Here is a 20,094-nt window from a genome sequence, read left to right as displayed (position 1 = left end):
TTTCCTTCAAGATCAGGAACAAGGCAAGGACACCCACTCTTACCACTTCTATTCAGCAGAGTATTGAAGTCCTAGTGGGAGCAATTAGGCAAGAAAAATAAATAAAAGAAGTAAATGGTTTCTACAGCAGAGAAGAAGATATAAAATTATCTATTTTCAGATGACATGATCTTTTATGTAGAAAACCCTAAAGCTTCCATAAAAACTGGTTAGAACTGATAAATGAATTCAACAAAGTTGCTGGACAAAGAGCCAATGTATAAAAACCAATTGCATATCTATATATTAACAACAAACAATCTGAAAAGGATGTTTTTAAAAATCCCATTTATAATAGCATTTAACAAATACACTGGAATAAACTTAACCAAGGAGGTGGAAGACTTGTATAATGAAAACTGCAAAATATTACTGAAAACAATGAAAGGAAACACAACTAAATGGAAAGACATTTTGTGTTCATGGATTAGAAAACTTACTATTACAAAAACGGTCCATGCTACACAAAACAATATACAGAAACAATGCAATCCTTATTAAAATCCCAGTGGCATTTTTTACAGATATAGAAAAAACAATTCTCAAATTCATATGAAAGCATAAATGGCCCCAAATAGCTAAAACAATTTTTTGAAAGATGAACAAAGCTGGAGCCATACATTTCCCAACATCAAAACATATTACAGAGCTAAAGTAATCAAAATAATATGCTACTGGGTTAAAGGCAGACATATAGACCAATGGTACAGACTAAAGAGCCTGGGGGGAGGGGGGACATGCATATACAATCAAATGATGTTCAACAAAAGGCCAAGAATGGAAAAGATAGTCTCTTCAACAATTGGTGTTGGAAAAACTGGACATCCACATGCAAAAGAATGAAATTAGATTCTTATCTTACATCATACACAGAAATCAATTCAAAATGGATTAAAGACTTAAATGTTAAGACTTTAAACTTCCTTGAATAAAACAGGGGAAAATTTTCATGACCTTGGTCTTGATAATGATTTCTCGGATCTGATACCAAAAGTACAGGCAACTAAATCAAAGATAACAAGTGGGACCATAAATTAAAAAGCTTCTATACAGCAAGGAAAACAATCAATGAAGTGAAAAGGCAATCTATGGAATGGGAGAAGATATTTACAAACCATATATCTGATAAGGGGTTAATATCCAAATATGCAAGGAGTTCCTATAACCCAATCATTTAAAAAAATCCCAAATAACCCAATTAAAAAACGAACAAAAGGCTTGAATAGACATTTCTCCAAAGAAGACACATAAATAGCCAGTAGATTTATGAAAAGATGCTCAACGTCGCTAAACATCAGGGAAATGCAAATCAAAGACACAATGAGACCTCACCTCACACCTGTTAGGATGGCCATTATAAAAAACAAAAACAAAAACACAAAAAATCCAAAATAACAAGTGTTGACAAGAAGTTGGAGAAATTGGAATCCTTGTACCCTGTTGACTGCTATAGAAAACAATATCATTTTCCTCCAAAACTAAAAATACAGCTACTATATAATCCAGCAATCCCACTTCTGCATGTTTATCCAAAAGAATAGAAAACAGGGTCTCAAAGAGATATTTTCCCTTCTGTGTTTACTGGAACAGTATGCATTTGGTCATGAGGTAGAAACAACCTAAATGACAGATGAATGGATAACATGCTATAGACATGCAATGGAATAATATTCATCCTTGAAAAAGAAGGAAATCTTATATGAATGAACCTTGAGGACATTAAATAAAACAAGCCTGTCACAGAAGGACAAATATCCCTGATTCTACTTACATGGCCTATATAAAGTAGTCACACTCAGAAGTAGACGGTAGGATGGTGGTTGCCAGGGCTAGGGGCAAGGAGTTGCTCTTCAACAGATATAAATTCTCAGTCATGTGAGATGGAAAATTTCTAGAAAAATCTGTACAGCATAGCACCTGTAGTTAACAATACTCTACATTTTAAAATTTGTTAGATCTCTTGTTATGTTTTTCACGATAAAAAAATAAGAATTAAGGACAGTAAGTGAAAAAGGTTAGTGTTCTTTTCTTTTTTTCAACATTTTTTTAATTGAGTTATAGTCATTTTACAATGTTGTGTCAAATTCCAGTTTAGAGCACAATTTTTCAGTTATACATGAACATACATATATTCATTGTCACATTCTCTTTTGCTGTGAGCCATCACAAGATCCTATATATATTTCCCTGTGCTGTACAGTACAATCTTGTTTATCTATTCTACATTTTGAACTCCCAGTCTGTCCCTTCCCACCCCCTATCCCCCTGACAACCACAAGTTTGTACTCTATGTCAATGAATCTGTTTCTGTTTTGTATTTATGGTTTTTTTTTTCAGATTCCTCATATGAGCAATCTCATATGGTGTTTTTCTTTCTCTTTCTGGCTTACTTCACTTAGAATGACATTCTCCAGGAACATCCATGTTGCTGCAAATGGCATTATGTTGTTGGTTTTTATGGCTGAATAGTATTCCATTGTATAAATATACCACATCTTCTTTATCCAGTCATCTGTTGATGGACATTTAAGCTGTTTCCATGTCTTGGCTATTGTAAATAATGCTGCTATGAACATTGGGGCACAGGTATCATTTTGAAGTAGGGTTCTTTCTGGATATATGCCCAGGAGCGGGATTCCTGAGTCATATGGTAAGTCTATTCCTAGTCTTTTGAGGAATCTCCATACTGTTTTCCACAGTGGCTGCACCAAACTTCATTCCCACCAGCGGTGTAGGAGGGTTCCCTTTTCTCCACAGCCTCTCCAGCATTTGTCATTTGTGGACTTTTGAATGATGTCCATTCTGACTGGTGTGAGGTGATGCCTCATCATAGTTTTGATTTGCATTTCTCTGATAATTAGTGATACTGAGCATTTTTTCATGTGCCTATTGATCATTTGTATGTCTTCCTTGGAGAATTGCTTGTTTAGGTTTTCTGCCCAGTTAGTGTCCTTTTCATATTTGATTCTGACTTCTCTTTTCCAGGCAAGCAAAATTTTCCTCTTAGGACTCAACGTGTCTCCCACATGATGCTGGCTGATTGACTCTAACTGCCACTCTGTGACTGTTTGCTCTTGGATAATCAGCGATGTGTAACTGCACTGCATGTGACAATATAAAATGATTTTCCTGCTGCTGTAAACCCATTAGTCACACTCTAGGGCTTCAGTTACTCTTAGTATTGAATTAACACAGCTATAAAAATGACAAAGTTAAGATCGTCCGATCATCTTAAGATGGAAGTAAATTCATGATGAGCCAAACATCAGTTGGACGTCTATGGGTTTCATATTCTGGTGACATCATATGATAATAATGGGTGTTTTATTCTCTAGTTTAATTTTAATCAGGCTTGCAACTTGGGTGGTAAAAATGAGCACAAATAGATACCCACTGTTTCATCTAAGTTGTCTTAATGGAACATTTAAGAACAATTCATCTTGTTTAGAAGATAATAAGGCAGCATGGAAATGTGTACCAGCTTGATTCAGCCTTAACTTTAAAAATGAAAATCCTAGAAAGTCAGCAATTTAATGTTCTTCCCTAGGGAAACAGGCGACCCATATTCCCTCACATTCCGAAGATGAGGAGGAGGATGGTCTCACTAGCTGACAACGGTAATCATCTTTGTCTCCAGGAATCACCCCTTGGGCGAGAAGATGGTTCTCTGTAGGGCAAACACAAAATATTTTTGAAGAAAGGAAAGGAGTATGAACATCGATACTATTATTTGGTTCTAAAAATAGACCTTGAGTTTATCTGTAGCTATTCTTAAAATAGACCTAGCAACTCATGAATAGATTTCCTCTTTTGTAATCTTACAAGAGGAGTAGGAAGGAGAAGGAGGGGTGGATAGAAGTGGAATGAAATCTTTTAATACAAAATTGAAATCAAGGCAAGTTACTTCGGTTGACAAATATAACACAAAAGACTATTGCTGTTTTGAACTGCGTGATGGAGCATTAATGAGGTGATTAGCAAAACAAACACAACAAAATTAGACTCCCAGGGAGTGCTCAGCCTTTGGGGAAAATGGCACCCAAAGAGAAAAGGAAACTAGGTCTGAGTTCAAACGCTTCCCTGCACGAGCTGTGTGACCTTCAATGTATGACTTAACTTTTCTAAATCTGAGTTTCTTTTCATCCACAAAATAGCATAATAATTGTATAGACTCATTGGGTTACTGTGATCATGAAATGAGATAATGCATTTAAAGCACAGATGAGAGCTGCGATAAACCCGCGCTCTTATGGTATGAGTATATTCATGGTATCCTAGGGCTCAAAGTAAAAAATGGTGATTGATAAAAGAATACTTGCCCTTCCTGTCCACAGTCTAATTAGTTATATCAATGAGATTATTTATGTATCTACTCCCTGTACAAGATTAGGTATTTATTATTGCAATTTTGTAGAAGTTAAATAAGTTTTTAAATACAATGGCGGAGACTGTGGGAAGAGTTGGGTAGTTAAACCTTCAGATACAATGCTCTTGTGAACACGTAGGCACCTGATTCCAGAACACGGTGAGGCCAACACATTCCTCAGGGAATCACTAGGCTGCAGCATTTGGACAAAGGCGACGTGAGAAAGGACTTTCCTCTTCTCAGAGAAGCCATTCCGCCTCTTCTTCCTTTGGATTCACATTGACACTCCCCGAAACACGGCAGATCCTCCTCGAGACCCAGTCCATTTTCCTGACCATAGACCAAGGCAGACAAGCCTGGAGCTGGGTTAGACCTGCAGGTTAGCTACGCTGCCCTCCTTCCTCCTCCCTCTCTGGGCTGCTTCTCCTATTGGAAGCAAACTCACATGCAGAAATGCTACTTTGCTTCCTGTTTCACAAACAAACAATTCTAAATTCTTAGATTTGTCTATTTCTCATCTGTCCAACATCAGGATGTATCAACCCCCATCCTGCTTTCTATAGAAATAAATCTCTGTGAGATACTCCATTCAATGAAAAGATGTTTAATGAGTGCGTGCCTTGAGTCCACACTTCGCATTAGATGCTGCAGATGACGTGGTCGGACCCCATGTGGGTCCAGGCAATAAGACTTTACAGCATCGTGGGTGAGTGATTACAGCCAATGGAATAATGGACAATATGAGGTCTATGGGGTCACAGAGGAGCAGAGCCCAAGCTAAACTTAGGAATAAAGAGGCATCACTGAAATATTCAGGAAGCAGTTTCTGAGCCAGTGTTTGGAGAATGGGCCACATGGTGGGTGTGTGCTTTAGGACCATGGTGTCTGTGGTAGAGACATTACCAAGCCCAGGACGTAGTGAGCGTGAAGTCCCAGAGGGAGAGGACTTGATGTGCTCAGCAAACCAGAGGTACTAGTACAGCTGGAGCAGAGGAGGGCAGAGGGGAAGGGCAAATACAGGCATGAGACCGCCCAAGACAAGAGTCCGACCACAGGGTGCCTGGCGCACATGTCACAGGATTGGGATTTCCTCTTGCAGACAAGAGGGATGTGCTTTGTGAGATTCATGCTGGAGCAAAATGATCAGGCTTGTGTTTTAGAACCTTCTGGCAGCAGACTGAAGAAAGGTGCTGTCATGGGTGCCACAAAAGGGTGCAAATTGGGGAAGGAAGGATGCAACTGAGGCAGGAAGATGAGCAAGGGGGAGATAACGGTCATTCAGCGAAAATAGTGCCCGGAGAAAGGGCAGGGCCTGGGCCATGGGGGGGATAGGCCCCCTGTGAGGGAGGGAAAGAGCCCACTGGAACTGGGAATTACTGGGTCTGGTCGACTGGGAAAAAGGGGCCTTACTTTCTAGCATGAGCTGGACATATCACAGCGCTTTTATGGGGAGAAAGTTTCTTAGCATTCAATCCCTGCTTTCCTCATTCTGAAAAGTTTGTCAACACGGGCAGATGTCTTTGAAAGTTCAAGTTTGTCTTGACGTTTTTGCTTTAGCTCAGTTACAGCCCCTAAATGTTTACTGACTGCTTACCTGGAAGGTAGGTAAAGGCAGGATAACTGAGATCCTTTCTGGGGGAAATAGTGACACGTTAGTCAGTGGGATGAGAGCCACAGGTGAGACGTGTGTGGAATCAGAGATGGGCACGTGAAGGTGTCCGGAGGACAGCTGGCCCCAGCATCTCAAGCAACTACCACTTAACTGTTAGACACATCACCTGGAACAGAACTTGGACTTGCCCCCAACTCCGTCTCCATCTCTCCACCAGCAGCTCCACATGTTCTGTTCTTGCTTCTTTCTGTGCATCTGAGCTGCTGTCCTCTCATCTTCAAATCAGCTTTTTCTCCTTTCTGCTTCTTCAGAAATTTGCCTTCTCATAGCCCAGCCATGTCCTTCTTACCTTCTTCTGACAGGATGGGCCAGTTGAGCTAAAGAAGCTTTGCTACTGGCCTCACCTCTCCATATTTCTTATGTTTCAAATTGTCAACAAGAATCTGATGGTCTCACAAAAAACTCTGTCCATGGGGAACGTCAAAGATCCTTGCAGACTCTATGCTTTTGCTGCCCTTGGGTTTTCCTCCCACTTCTAGTCTAATTATATGACTGGGTTAAAAAAGCCCATTATGGCCATGTGGTCCAGAACTTGATGGCAGGGTACTTGGAACTGTTTGTGGGAGATGGAGATGGGGTTGTGTGAGCAGCAGGCTTCCTCGAGGGCGCTTCATTCAGTGTCTGACATGGAGAATTGCAGCATCGACTTGGGATGCCCGATGTAAAGGGTGCATGCGTTGGGTATCTGTGGAGGAGAGGAAGTTGGCAGAGTGAAATGTGTCTTCTGAGTAGAGTGGCTGACATCTGGGTTCATTCTTGAACCAAAAGAAGGAAGCAGAGTGGGGAAGAAAGGATGCAGTCTTGTGAGTGGCCATTTCAATTGCAGAGACATGAGGGTCTGAGAAGCCAGGCACCGTCAAAGAAACATCCAATCAGAATCGCTGCTGGGCTTTCGTTTCCGTCAGGTGAGAACATGTGAACGGTTTGAGACAGGAGCGAAGGGGGCAGGGCACAATCATTAAAAGAATGACACAGCCATTAGCGCAATATGGCAGAAGGTTCAACTCCCAGTGGACCTTGAACTTCAGTATCCACTCACTGAAAGGCAAGAGCTGCTAAATGGTCCTCCCACAGGTGCCAGGACAGCTCTAAGGGTGACCATCAAAGGTCAAAACGTGGGTGATGGCTCAGTTCCTGGGCATCCCAGCCCCTTCCCCAAAGTAGTTGGAATAATCCTCCCACTTGTCAGCATATGAAGTCACCCAGCCCATAAAAACTAACAGCCCTGCACCTCATGGCCTTTCTTTTGCCTTCTGAGATGGCCTGCACTCTTTCTATGAAGTGTACATCTCTCTGAATAAATCTACTTTTACTCCACTGTGGCTCGCTCTTGAATTCTTTCCTGCATGTAGTCAAGGACCTTCACTTGACGCGGCGCTTCCCAGGGACTTGCGGTCCCCTGGGACATGGCCATCCTCTCCTGCCCCATTTTCTCCTGCATCAGGTTGACTGGGGCAGTGTTTTCCAAACAGGAATCTGCAACCCTGCAGGGAGGGGATGCATTGCTGCAATGGAGCCGCAGAGACCAGTTAAGTTAGAACCTCCTTTTGTGTTCACGTGAAGAGAAAACAGAAGACAGAGCATTTTCCTACTGTTTGTGTTTAGTTTCTAGGGCCACCACAACTGAGTACAACCAGCAAGGAGGCTCAAAACAACAGAAATTCATTCTCACAGATCTGAAGGCCAGAAGTCAAAGTGTTGGCAAGGTTGGTTCCTCCCGGAGGCTGTAGGGAGCCTGCTCCAGGCTGTTCTCCTGGCTTCTGGAATTGCCTGCAAGGCTTGGAGTCTCTTGAGCTGTAGCTGTCAGTCCCATGTTGGCCTCCATCTCCATGTGGTCGTCTTATGAGACTCCAGACATGACATTTTTGCTCTGCTCTAATGCAATATGACCTTGTCTTAAACTGATTACATAGACAAAGACCCTAATTCCAAATAAAGTCACATCAACATGGCTTCTTGGGGAAACAAATCAACCCATGATCAGCACTGCTTCTCATGTAAGAATCAGTGACTCTCCAGGAGTGACTCAGTGGTCACAGGGGATCTGTGAAGACTCCCAAGTTGCTTTCCAGTGAAAGAAAACTAGACAAGATAGAAACTGCATTGCATTGATTGCCTTTTTTGCTATTTTTGAATTCCTGTTGATGACTTCTGGCTTTCAGACATGATTTTACTGGATGACTGCTACAGTACTTAAAGCAGCAAGCTGGTCTGATGAGGTGTCTTCTGCAGACGACCGTGTTTGACTGAAACTGGCTCCACCATCCAGGTCATTCACATGAGCAGCAAGAATGATGCCCTGAGAACAGCATAACTGCACTGTGTCCAGCGCAAGGAGACGTGGTAAACACAGAATGTGGGAGAATGTTCCAGCGACATCTTTCCCTGGAACTTGCAGCCTCGGGCGTAACTGGTGCCAGCAAGGCTGCAGGTGGAGGACAAAGCACACTATACAGGGAGGGGCCACTCAAGTCCAAGAATCCAGGAATGTTCTCCAGTGAATACAAAGACACTCCAAGAAATGGAAGTTTGAGATGCACAATCACAGGGCCACAGGACTCATGGCCCTTTTTAGTGGTTTCTATCGAATACGCTCTTAGCATGGAATCAGAGGTTTAGGTGGGAGCCCGGGGCACAGCCCTGTGTGAATTTCCAGGAAGTCTCCACCATCTGAGAGTGGATGTGTAGCATTAAAGGGTTTCCCCCTGTGGGCTGCTCACTGAGCAGGCCCTAGGATAAACACCAAATTAGATGACAGTAATCCTTGTTGACATGCAAGGCGTGTCACTCTTACACCTGGCCCTCAGGAACACGGCATAAATTCTCGTATCTCAGAAGGGGCTTAATCTGTCTTCCCAGTTCATAAAGATGTTTGCAGTAGATATTGTGGCTCTTGGGAAAACGTTTGCCTCGAAAACTCAAGCAACCAGCTGCTGATAGAAAATGCCTCCCCCGGTTAGAAGAGATAAGGGCATTTCATTTCTAAACACAGTTTTATGTAAAATAGTCTTGTAATAACCATCCAAGTAAGGTTTTTATTGACTCATCCTTAAGCTCCCTAACAGCATGATGATTCTGTTGATGATTCTGTACTAGGACACATGAGCCTCATTCTGGAAAGAAAAATGGGGGCAGTGAGAAACTTCTCACATCCAACTCCGTCTGTGACGTTCTCGTCTGGATGTTCAGTAGCCTTTGCAAACTTAAATCTTCTGGCACTTAAAAAGTTTCTGACAAATTGGCTCCTTCCATAATTTTGCAAATTCATTCTTCCATCTTCTCAGACTATAAACCTTGGAGCTGTCCCTGACGCCTCTCTTTCTAGTGAATTCATACAGATGTAATTCCTTCCTGCTATGATTTTTTCCTTTTGTTTTTGGAAGTGGAAGGAGAACCCAGCATAAGTTATTCCTTTTTTTTTTTCCAAAATTGAAGTCTAGTCGGTTTATAATGTTGTGTTAGTTGCTGGTGTACAGCACAGTGATTCAGTATCCATACATATATATTCGTTTTCATATTCTTTTTCATTATAGCTTATTACAAGGTACTGAATGTAGCTCCCTGTACTATACAGTAGGTCCTTGTTGTTTATCTGTTTTATATACGGTAGTGTGTGTATGTTAATCTCAAACTCCTAATTTATTCCTCCCCTATCCCTTTCCTCTTCATTAACCATAAGCTTCTTTATGTCTGTGAGTCTATTTCTGCTTTATAAATAAGTTCATTTGTGTCATTTTATTTTAATTTTTTAACATTTTTTATTGAGTTACAGTCATTTTACAATGTTGTGTCGAATTCCAGTGTAGAGCACAATTTTTCAGTTATACATGAACATACATATATTCATTGTCACATTTTTTTTCTCTGTGAGCTACCACAAGATCTTGTATAGATTTCCCTGTGCTATACAGTATAATCTAGTTTATCTATTCTGCATATGCCTGTCAGTATCTACAAATTTATAAATCCCAGTCTGTCCCTTCCCACCCCCTCCCCCTTGGCAACCACAAATGTGTATCCTATGTCTATGAGTCTGTTTCTGTTTTATATAGAAGTTCATTTGTCTTTTTTTTAGATTCCATACATGAGTGATATCATATGGTGTTTTTCTTCCTATTTCTGGCTTACTTCACTTACAATGACATTCTCCAGGGACATCCATGTTGCTGCAAATAGCATTATGTCGGTTTTTATGACTGAGTAGTATTCCATTGTATAAATATACCACATCTTCTTTATCCACTCATCTGTTGATGGACATTTAAGCTGTTTCCATGTCTTGGCTATTGTAAATAGTGCTGCTATGAACATTGGGGTGCAGGTGTCATTTTGAAGTAGGAGTCCTTCTGGATATATGCACAGTGCCTGCACCATAATGCATTCCCACCAGCAGTGTAGATTTCCCTTTTCTCTACAGCCTCTCCAGCACTTGTCATTTGTAGACTTTTGAATGATGGCCATTCTGGCTGGTGTGAGGTGATATGTTATTATAGTTTTGATTTGCATTTCTCTGATAATTAGTGATATTGAGCATTTTTTCATGTGCCTGTTGATCATTTGTATTTCTTCCTTGGAGAATTGCTTGTTTAGGTCTTCTGCCCATTTTTGGATTGGGTTTTTTTTTTCTTATTACATCGTATGAGCTGCTTATTCTGGAGATCAAGACTTTGTGAGTAATAATATACCTAGGGATAAATCTAACCAAGGAAGTGAAAGACTTATACATGGAAAACTATAAAACACTGATGAATTAAAGAAATTAAAGAAGACTTTAAAAAAAATGGAAAGCTATCCCATGCTCCTGGATTGGAAGAGTCAATATTGTTAAAATGGTCACACTGCCCAAGGCAATCAACAAATTTAATGCAATCCCTATCAAATTACCCAAGACATATTTCACAGAACTAGAACAAATCATAATAAAATTTATATAGAACCACAAAAGACCTAGAATTGCTAAAACATTACTGAAGGAAAAGAAAGAGGCTGGAGGAATAACTCTCCCAGACTTCAGACAATATTATAGAGCTACAATAATCAAAACAGCATGGCATTGGTACAAAAACAGACATATGGACCAATGAAACACAATAGAGAGCCCAGAAATGAATCCACAAACTTTTGGTCAACTAATCTTTGACAAAGGAGGCAGAATATACAATGAAATAAAGACAGTCTGTTCAGAAAATGGTGCTGGGAAAACTGGACAGCAGCATGTAAATCAGTGAAGCTAGAACACTCCCTTACACCATACACAAAAATCAACTCAAGATGGATCAAAGACTTAAACATAAGACAAGATACAGTAAATCTCCTAGAAGAAAACATAGGCAAAACATTATCTGACATACATTTCAAAAATGTTCTCCTAGGGCAGTCTACCCAAGTAATAGAAATAAAAGCAAGAATAAACAAATGGGACCTAATTAAACCTACAAGCTTCTGCACAGCAAAGGAAACCATAAACAAAATAAAACAGCAACCTATGGAATGGGAGAAAGTTTTTGTGTCATTACTTTAGATTCCACATTTAAGTGATGTCATATGATATTTGTCATTCTCTGTCTGACTTACTTCACTTAGTATTGCCATCTCTAGGTCCATCCATACAAACCACCCTATTCTAAGCCACCATTTTCCTCACCTACTTCTACTTGTCACCTGAAGTTGGAGAGGTGTTTTACAACATAGGCCAAATCATGTCACTCATTTGTTCTGAACTGCCCAGTGGTGCTCTTTCTCACTCAGAGTCAAATCCAAGTCGATATTGTGGCCGGTGGGGTCGTGTGACCTCACCGTTGCCTCTTCCCTCAATACCCCTCTCTGATCTCATCATCCTCCACTCTCCCTTGTCTCACTCCACCCCATCACCTCCACCTTGGGTTTTCATCTGGTCCTTAGATGCCCCACGACCCCGCTTCCCTCAGGTCTTCAGGATTCTCAGCCTGTGGGCTCCTCTGTCCAGGTCTGCACACACCCCACCCCTGTCCCCTTCAGCTCTGCCCTCATGTCAGTTCCACATACCTTTAACAAAGCTGCATTGCCTTCCCAGCATGTGTCATTTTTCACTCTTTAACTTACCTCACCCTACACGTAATAAACATATTTTTGGTCTGATTATTTCCTGTCTACTCACTGATGTGTAAGCATTATCGAAGCAGGAACTTGACTTTGTTTGCTGCTGTAACTCATTCTTTCGGGACCAGAGCAGTGCTTGGCACGGAGTAGATGCCCTTGGTTGTTGCAGCAATGAATAAGCAACTTTGGTTAAACAAATACAGGCATTAAAGGAAGTTTCATACACAAGCTGAAAATTCACTGGAGTCTTTTCCCTGTAGCTTAAGGCAACAGAGACATCTAAAGGAATGAAAGAGACTAAAAAGCAAGATTAGTATGAAATTATTAAAATGTTTGCTGTGGTTTCATTGGGAAATATCTATGAGTCTATGAGCACAGTTTCTATGAGTCTCAGAAGCAAAAAACCTACAATGCAACCTTACAGATAACCATTTACCTAATTGTACGAGATGAAAAAAAATGTAGATTATGGAAGGTTTAAAGCAATGTTGCTTTTGTTTGAACATTTGTATACCTGATAGATAATTACCAAGTGGGAATTAATGCATGTAAGGTGCAGTTTGAAGCTACACACGACAAAGGCAAACCAGTTTCTTGCTTTTAAAAGATTTTGGCTCCTTGAGGTGATGAAACATAAGGCCCAGGAAGCAATTGAGAAGCAACATATCTGAATACTATAATGAGAAATAACATGGATAAATTTGATGAGTGGTCAATAAAAGAAGTTATCAGATAGATCAGTGCCTTTTGAGTCCTCTAAACTGAGATGCACACACCAAAGCAGTATGTGAGGGTAAGTATCAAAGAGGAAAGGAAAACAGTGTGCTGATTCAATAAGCATTTATTGAGCACCTACTGTATACCAGGCAGTATTCTAGGCACTGGCTATTCAAAACAGAAAAATTACAGTCTGTTTCCCCAGTCTATGGGGAAAGAGACTCATACATCAGTGATTTCATCACAATGGGAAGCATTCCACGGTAGACCTTCAACCAGGGGATTATGGGAACACAGCAGAGGGGAAGGAGCAGGGCCACCACAGCTGCCACCTAACTGATGGGTAGAAGCTGAGGAGATTCTGAAAGATGTGTGTGTGTGTCTCCAAGAAGATGCAGAGCAAGTACCCAGGAAAGGAGGCGAGAAGGAGCTGTTCTGCCAGGGAAGCCGCAGACAGCTTGAAGATGCCAAAGCAAAACCCTTCAGAGATCAGGAGGCAGAAAGTCACAGGCTTGGTCAGTATTGCTTGAGATCTTGAGTCTATCTTTTTTAATCCTTTTTTCTTTTCCCTTTTTTTTTTGTTTTTGTTTTTCCACCATTTTAACCATATATATGTGTACAGTTCCATGGCATTAAGTCCATGGACAGTGATGTCCGACCATCATCTCCAGCCATTTCCAGAACTTTCTCATTATCTCAAACAGAAACTGTCCTCATGAAACAGCTACTCCCCCAACTCCCGGCCTCATTTTTTAGAAATTGAAGTGACGTGTGGGCTGTAAATGACGTGTGGGCTGTAAATTGGAATAAGAGAGGACAATTAGAAGAATGTTGCAAATCTGATTTTTAAGATATTGTGTTTTTAAGCTATTTTTGTGGAAACATCGTGTTGGTGAGTTCATTTTGATGTCAAATTTACAGTCAACAAGATTTTAATAAGAGTCATTTTAAACTAGTATGAATGGAAAGTCACAGGTAAAAGCTAGTTTTTATAGAAACTAGTGTTCACCAACTATTTTTTCCCCCAGAGAAATGTTTCCCTTTAAATTGAACTAGACTAGTTTAGTGGAAAAACATTTCTATAAGTTTTTGAAAAGAAAGGTATCTATCCAATGTTATAATTAAAAGATTGAATTTCTGCCAAATTTTATTTGATGTAAACCCATGTTTATGATTCGTTTTGATAAAACTTTCAATTACCAAGTCTTGTTTTAAGAATACAATGTGTAAGTTAATTGAAAATTCATATTTATAAGCTCTATTTGTGAAAACTCATGTTTTCTGATTTTTCTGATGAAAATTTTAGAATTAGAATTTTCTTTGTTTTGAGAAAACTAAAGTATTCAAACCAATTTTAATTAAAATTTAAGTTCCCGGGCCATTTGTGTTAGAATGCACGTATCCGATCATATCTGATGAAATTCTATTTTAAAAGTATATTTTAAAACTTTGGGGATTAAGCAGATATAAGAAAGGAAGGACAAAGAGAAGTTAATTTATGATTCTAGGTAAAAGAGTTGCTCCTAATAAAAATGTAATTCTTAGTGTCATAAGTGGTGCATAGTTATATTATCAGGAATTCAGATTGCACGGCTCCCTATGGCTTCCATGATGTGGAAAATTTTCCATCTCTAACTTGCTTTCCATTTTCTGTTTTATTCACAGTTTTCCCCCTTCTACTGCTTCTTGACAGTCTCTAAGTTTTAATGCTTATTTCTCTTCTTATTTCCCTCTATTTTCTTTCCAGGAATAGGCAGAGTTCACTCTGATGCATTTGGGTACATCTCTAAGGTTGCCCTGTAGTCAACAGGATAACATTTCCTTGATGTCCAACCTGGTGCTTTTCTCCCTCTGCTGGTTGTCTGCATCAGAGCATCCATGAGTGAGTGACCTGGAGAATCTCTGAAGTCAATGCATTGATATTCTATCTCCCCTTCCCCAAAGCCCCATCACCACCATGTCCATGGTGCAGTCCCCAAGAAGTGCCTGAATCTGAGGAGCCTCTGTGGGATCACTCATACTTTTCCCTCCTTCACTTTCCTACTAAATGTCTGTAGGTCATAACTTTAGCTTCCATGAACAGGGCTCTCCTTATTTTTCTCTATTTCTTTCCTGAGTTTATTCCAAGGAATCCATCATACTGACTGTAGGGAGACTGGTCTTTATAAAGTATGAGTGACTAGTCCAGAAGTTGTTTCCTGCCACTCGAACAGATAACCATCCATTCTGATGGATGGTTATTCATTAATTATCAATTCTGAAATTACCTCATCATGGTCCTAATCCAACAACTGCTTTCATCATCTTCAGGTGCTCAGTGAATATTTTTGAATAAATGAGTGAATGAATGACATCACCTCCCATCTCTGTCACAATTGCTGAATTTTGTACAAGTTATTCCCTAAATGTGTCTACTTTCTCCTTTCTGTTCCTGCTACCCTCACCCTTCTCATCTCTTGGTATTTCTTGCTGGGAGTATGTGTCCATAACCTTCTTACCGATGCATGTTGTATCTCAGGAGTTGATATAACCATTCTGCCTAGAACCCAGCAATGGTTCCTTGGGGGTGAAGTCCTGGATTTTTAGCCTTGGAGAAAAACTCTTGTATCATCCAGTATGCGCTGAGTTTTGCAGCATCGTACTTTACCACTCTCTGCCTTAATTTGATATTCTGCCTAATTAAACTTAGTGTCCCTCTTTTTCACTCTGTCCCAGTTTGTTGGGGATGGAGGGGGTTCCCAGAACACAGAATTTTCAGTGTGAAAATTGGGGAAGTCCGGGGAAAACCAGGGCCACCCTAACATGCTCTAGCTTCTGTGCCTATGGACCACAAGCCACTCGTCCTTAGAATTCTGTCTTCCCCTCTTTGTATGCCCAAGCCTCACTGATCCTTTGAAATCGTGTCCAGCAGTGCTGCAAGCTGCCCCCTACACCAACCCTGGACCAGGAAAACCAGGCAATGACCTCCTAAGGCTCAAAGACTGTGATGCCTGTCTTTGAATATCTAGAAACTCTTAAGATGCTCAATTTGTGTTAAGCAATTAATAAATATGTATTCATGAGCAAATTACCTGCCAACAGAATAAATTCTAACATCTACAGTTTGAATTTCGAGACCTCCATGAATAAGCCTAACCATTAATTCCTTTCCATTTGTTCAATTAGAGTCAATGTAATTTAAGTTCAATTTAACCAAGATTTATTAAATGTCTACAATTTTCTAGGCTTAATTCTCTTCTGTATTACTTTTTAAAAAATTAAGGTATAGTCAGTTTACAATGTTGTGTCAATTTCTTATGTACAGCACAATTCTTCAGTCATACATGAATATACATATATTCATTTTCATATTCTTTTTCACTGTGAGCTACAAGATCTTGAATATATTTCCCTGTGCTGTACAGTATAAACTTGCTTATCCATTTTACATAAACCAGTCAGTATCCGCAAATCTCAAACTCCCAGTTTATCCCTTCTTACCCTCCTCCCTTCTGGCAACCACAAGTCTGTATCCTATGTCTATGTGTCTGTTTCTGTTTTATATATAAGCTCATTTGTCTTTTTTTTTATATTCCACATATGAGTGATATCATATGATGTTTTTCTTTCTATTTCTGGCTTACTTCACTTAGAATGACATTCTCCAGGGCCATCCATGTTGCTGCACATGGCATTATTTTATCATTTTTATGGCTGAGTAGTATTCCATTATATAAATATACCTTCTGTATTACTTTTTATTCTTTACTCACAATTGAACCATTTTTCAAACGTTCTGTGTTTGGTTGTTTTTTGTTTGTTTTCACCTTTACTATAAGACTGTCCTCAAAAGATATCTCCCTAATCGCTACTAGCCTCATCTATCATGTTTGTTACGGCCCAGGTTATCCCCAGCTGCCCCCACTCTCTGTCCCCATGAAAAGGGATAGGATCATTGCTCCGAAGGAATTTCTTTAATCCTGTCCTGTAATAGCACCTTCCTTGTCACATCCTTACGTTCCTTGATGCCTTTGGAGCTGTACTTTATTATTTAGTCTTTGTCTTTTCTTCCTTGCTAGGTTGGAAGCAGTCATTTTCAGTATCTTCATCATGATCTGATTCAATGCCTCGTGCATGTATTGAACTAAATATTTGTGTTTTTAGATTATAAATTAAGAATGTGGCATGAAATCTGAAATCCAAACAAACAGTGAATATCTCTACTGCCACTGAAGATGAAATTATTGTGCTGCAGACCATCTGTTGAGAAGGAGGCAGATTCAAATGCATTTTACTTTCATTTTTCTAGGTATGAATTAGGACATGTCTGGTATAGGTCACTAAATATAACCTTGGCAGCAAGCTTTCTCTTATTTATTTTGAAGAATACTTTGCACAGAAAAATTCTTTTTGGTTATTTAGCTACTAAAAGTCCAATATGCTTCATTCACATTTAAAATTGTCTTAGCTTATTAAGTTCTGTATCGTCTTTTATAAACCGTTGCCACGGAAACGGTGTCTCAGGCATTTTGTCTTCCTCTAAATGTCACATCTGCTGTCAGGCTGTATATGAAGACCATCACATACAGACACAAATAAGATGCACACATTTCCTACTTATGTAGATCAAAGTTAATACTTCATGATGTGAATACACTACCCTTTACACTAGTGGCTAATATTTGGAAAAGAATTGGGGACAGTAAGACACTAGACTGAAAAAGATTTAGTGGAGGTAATTTACAATCTGAAAAAAATGACTGATTGTTGTTTTACCAAGGTGTTATTTTCCAGTGTTCAGCACACGGCCACATGGCTCTGCTGCTGGGAAGTGCTTTGTGCACCTAGACCTGCCTTTCAGATTCACTCATGTAAATAATAGCTTCTTCTCAAAATGTCAGTTCTATCAAGCCTTCACTCTTCCTTGAATTCCGAGTTTAGCCTTTGTACCTTTGTCTCACACAATGAGAAGACAGAATCCATCCTTCCACCCCCATCCTGCCGTGTAATTATGTTCTTAATCCCTTTCATGAAGACATTGACTTAGCCATTTATTTTCCTTTCAGACAAAGAATATGTCATCATCACCAGGTAAAATGCACAGAAAAAAGAGCCAAAGATTAAACCTGAAGAATCCTGACTGGTAGGGGTTGTGTTGAAATATGAGTTTTCACCATTCAGAGGAATCAGCAAGGATTAATATCCCTGGGGCTTTTTCTTTAAAATCAATTATGTGACCAACAGGACTGATTCATATCCTCAACCTGGGTCAACAAATCCATTATCATTAAATGTTCTGCCTCTTACCTGGTATGTGCCCCGGAGTGAATTCTGTGGAATGTGAGTGCAACATCTTTCCCCACGGCTGGCTCCTGCCGCAAGGTCAGGATGGTATAAATAACCTGGAAAGGGCTGTGTATGTAAATTAGCTCAAATCCATCATGCCTTCTGTGAGTGGCTTTCTGAGTCAACTGAATTAACAGCTATCAACTTCACTTACTCAGAAAATAAACATAATCTGAACACTTTAAGTGGAGTTGGGGGAGCTCCAAGTTAGGAAGACGTGATACTGGATTTCAAGAGTATTTAGCACAGTGGGATAATGTAAGATGGAGCCAAATATATAGTAAGTCAACACTTGATAAGTGTCACAAAAATATTTTAAACAATTCTTAGGAATTCAGTGGCTTACTTCTGCCCCGGAGAATCATGGAAGAGCATGAGCATGTGTGTGGAGGGAGAATAATGCATAGATAACCTTGAGGCTTGAGAGGATATTAGTGCCAATTACAGAGATGACAAGTGAGAAGGTATTTCTGGTTAAGAGGATATCCTTGGGATTAATAGAAACAAACCACTGAATATAAAACAGATAAACAACAAGTTCCTAGTATATTTAGCACAGGGAACTATATTTAATTTCTTTTAATGAGCTGTAATGGAAAAGAATCTGAAATATATATATATATATATATTTATCTGAGTTGCTTTGCTGTACACCTGAAACTAACATTGTAAATTGACTACATTTCAATAAAAAATAAGAATTAATTTTTTTTTAATTTAAAAAGAGGATGTCTTTTAAGACAGCCTTTCAGACATGTTAAGTTTGGTTTTGTCTATGAAATGTCCAGGGAGATCTATCTTGCATTTTATAAAAGCAAAGCTGAAGTTCAAGAAAGAGATCAGGAGAAGATATAAATATGGTGTCCATGATATACATTGATTGAAACTTGAGACCATTGGCTCCTGAAGGAGGATGGTATTTAGATTGATAAGTAGGTAGTATAGTAGTTGCTATGGAAATAGAGAAAAACAAGTAAACAGACAAAAAGTATCAAAACCTTGGGAATGTTTACAAAGAACAGAAGGGAAAGAGAAAAGAGGATGAAAACATAAAAGTGCAGTGTGATGGGTTCCACCAAAAGTTGTGGAGATCTGCCCAAAGGAAAGGGCTTGTTAACGCCTTTCCTTGGAAGATAAGGACTAAGCAGTGATACTTGGTGATGTTTTGGATATCAGATTTACTGGGCAGCTGGGGAAAAAGATTGTATGGGGCTCTAGGTTAAGTGAAGGAGCAAGTACATATGCACTGTCATTAGAAAAGTTCCTGTGAAAATAGAAAAACGTAATAGACTTGCGTGAGTAGCAGAAGTAGGAAGACCACAAGGTTTTCTAACTATCGATTGAGAATATAGAATTATATTCCCACGTTTTACCTTTCTGATTCCTTTCCTGCCTCCCATGAATAACTATGATGTTGTCTAACTAATTTGCATGGCTTGGCAACTCTAGCACTCCTTTTAAGTTTGTGAGAGTGCTGTCTGCATTATTTCATAAAATGGTACATTTTTAGGATGACTGCAACAGATCTTAAGATGTGGCCAGTGTCCTGGATGGCAGACTGCAGAGGAAGTCAATGTCTCTAAGGATGTTGGTCGAGTGGAATAAATCTGAATGCCCTTGACTGGCTGAAAGTGTGAGCATGCACTCTGTGGCTCACTGAAGGCACACCACTTACTTATATCTAAATACTTCTTTGATGAATCCATAGAATTTCTTTTCTTCTTCAACTTCTCGTTTGTTTGATATTCAGCTTTTTATTTTAAGAATTCCAGATTATTCTTTGTCTGTGAGAATCCAGCAGATATCTTTCTGTTACCTGGGAAGATATGATTGTGTGAAGAGACTTATACAGTCTTAGTACAAAACTCACACGGAGGGAAGATGAAAATGGTGGGGA

The 20,094-nt window shown here is 39.6% G+C and overlaps 1 long non-coding RNA gene across 1 annotated transcript; it reads left to right on the top strand.

Annotated features, from left to right (window-relative positions):
• The first annotated feature begins 13,147 nt into the window (after window positions 1-13,147).
• LOC140699636 (uncharacterized) lies at window positions 13,148-18,162 on the top strand. The gene is made up of 3 exons (XR_012077881.1): window positions 13,148-13,387; window positions 14,620-14,754; window positions 17,918-18,162. It is a non-coding gene; the product is annotated as an uncharacterized lncRNA (long non-coding RNA).
• The last annotated feature ends 1,932 nt before the right edge of the window (window positions 18,163-20,094 follow it).

The sequence above is a fragment of the Vicugna pacos genome, chromosome 2 (genome assembly GCF_048564905.1).
Source record: "Vicugna pacos chromosome 2, VicPac4, whole genome shotgun sequence".
Classification (NCBI taxonomy): Eukaryota; Metazoa; Chordata; class Mammalia; order Artiodactyla; family Camelidae; genus Vicugna; species Vicugna pacos.
This window is presented reverse-complemented; position numbering and strand designations above follow the sequence as displayed.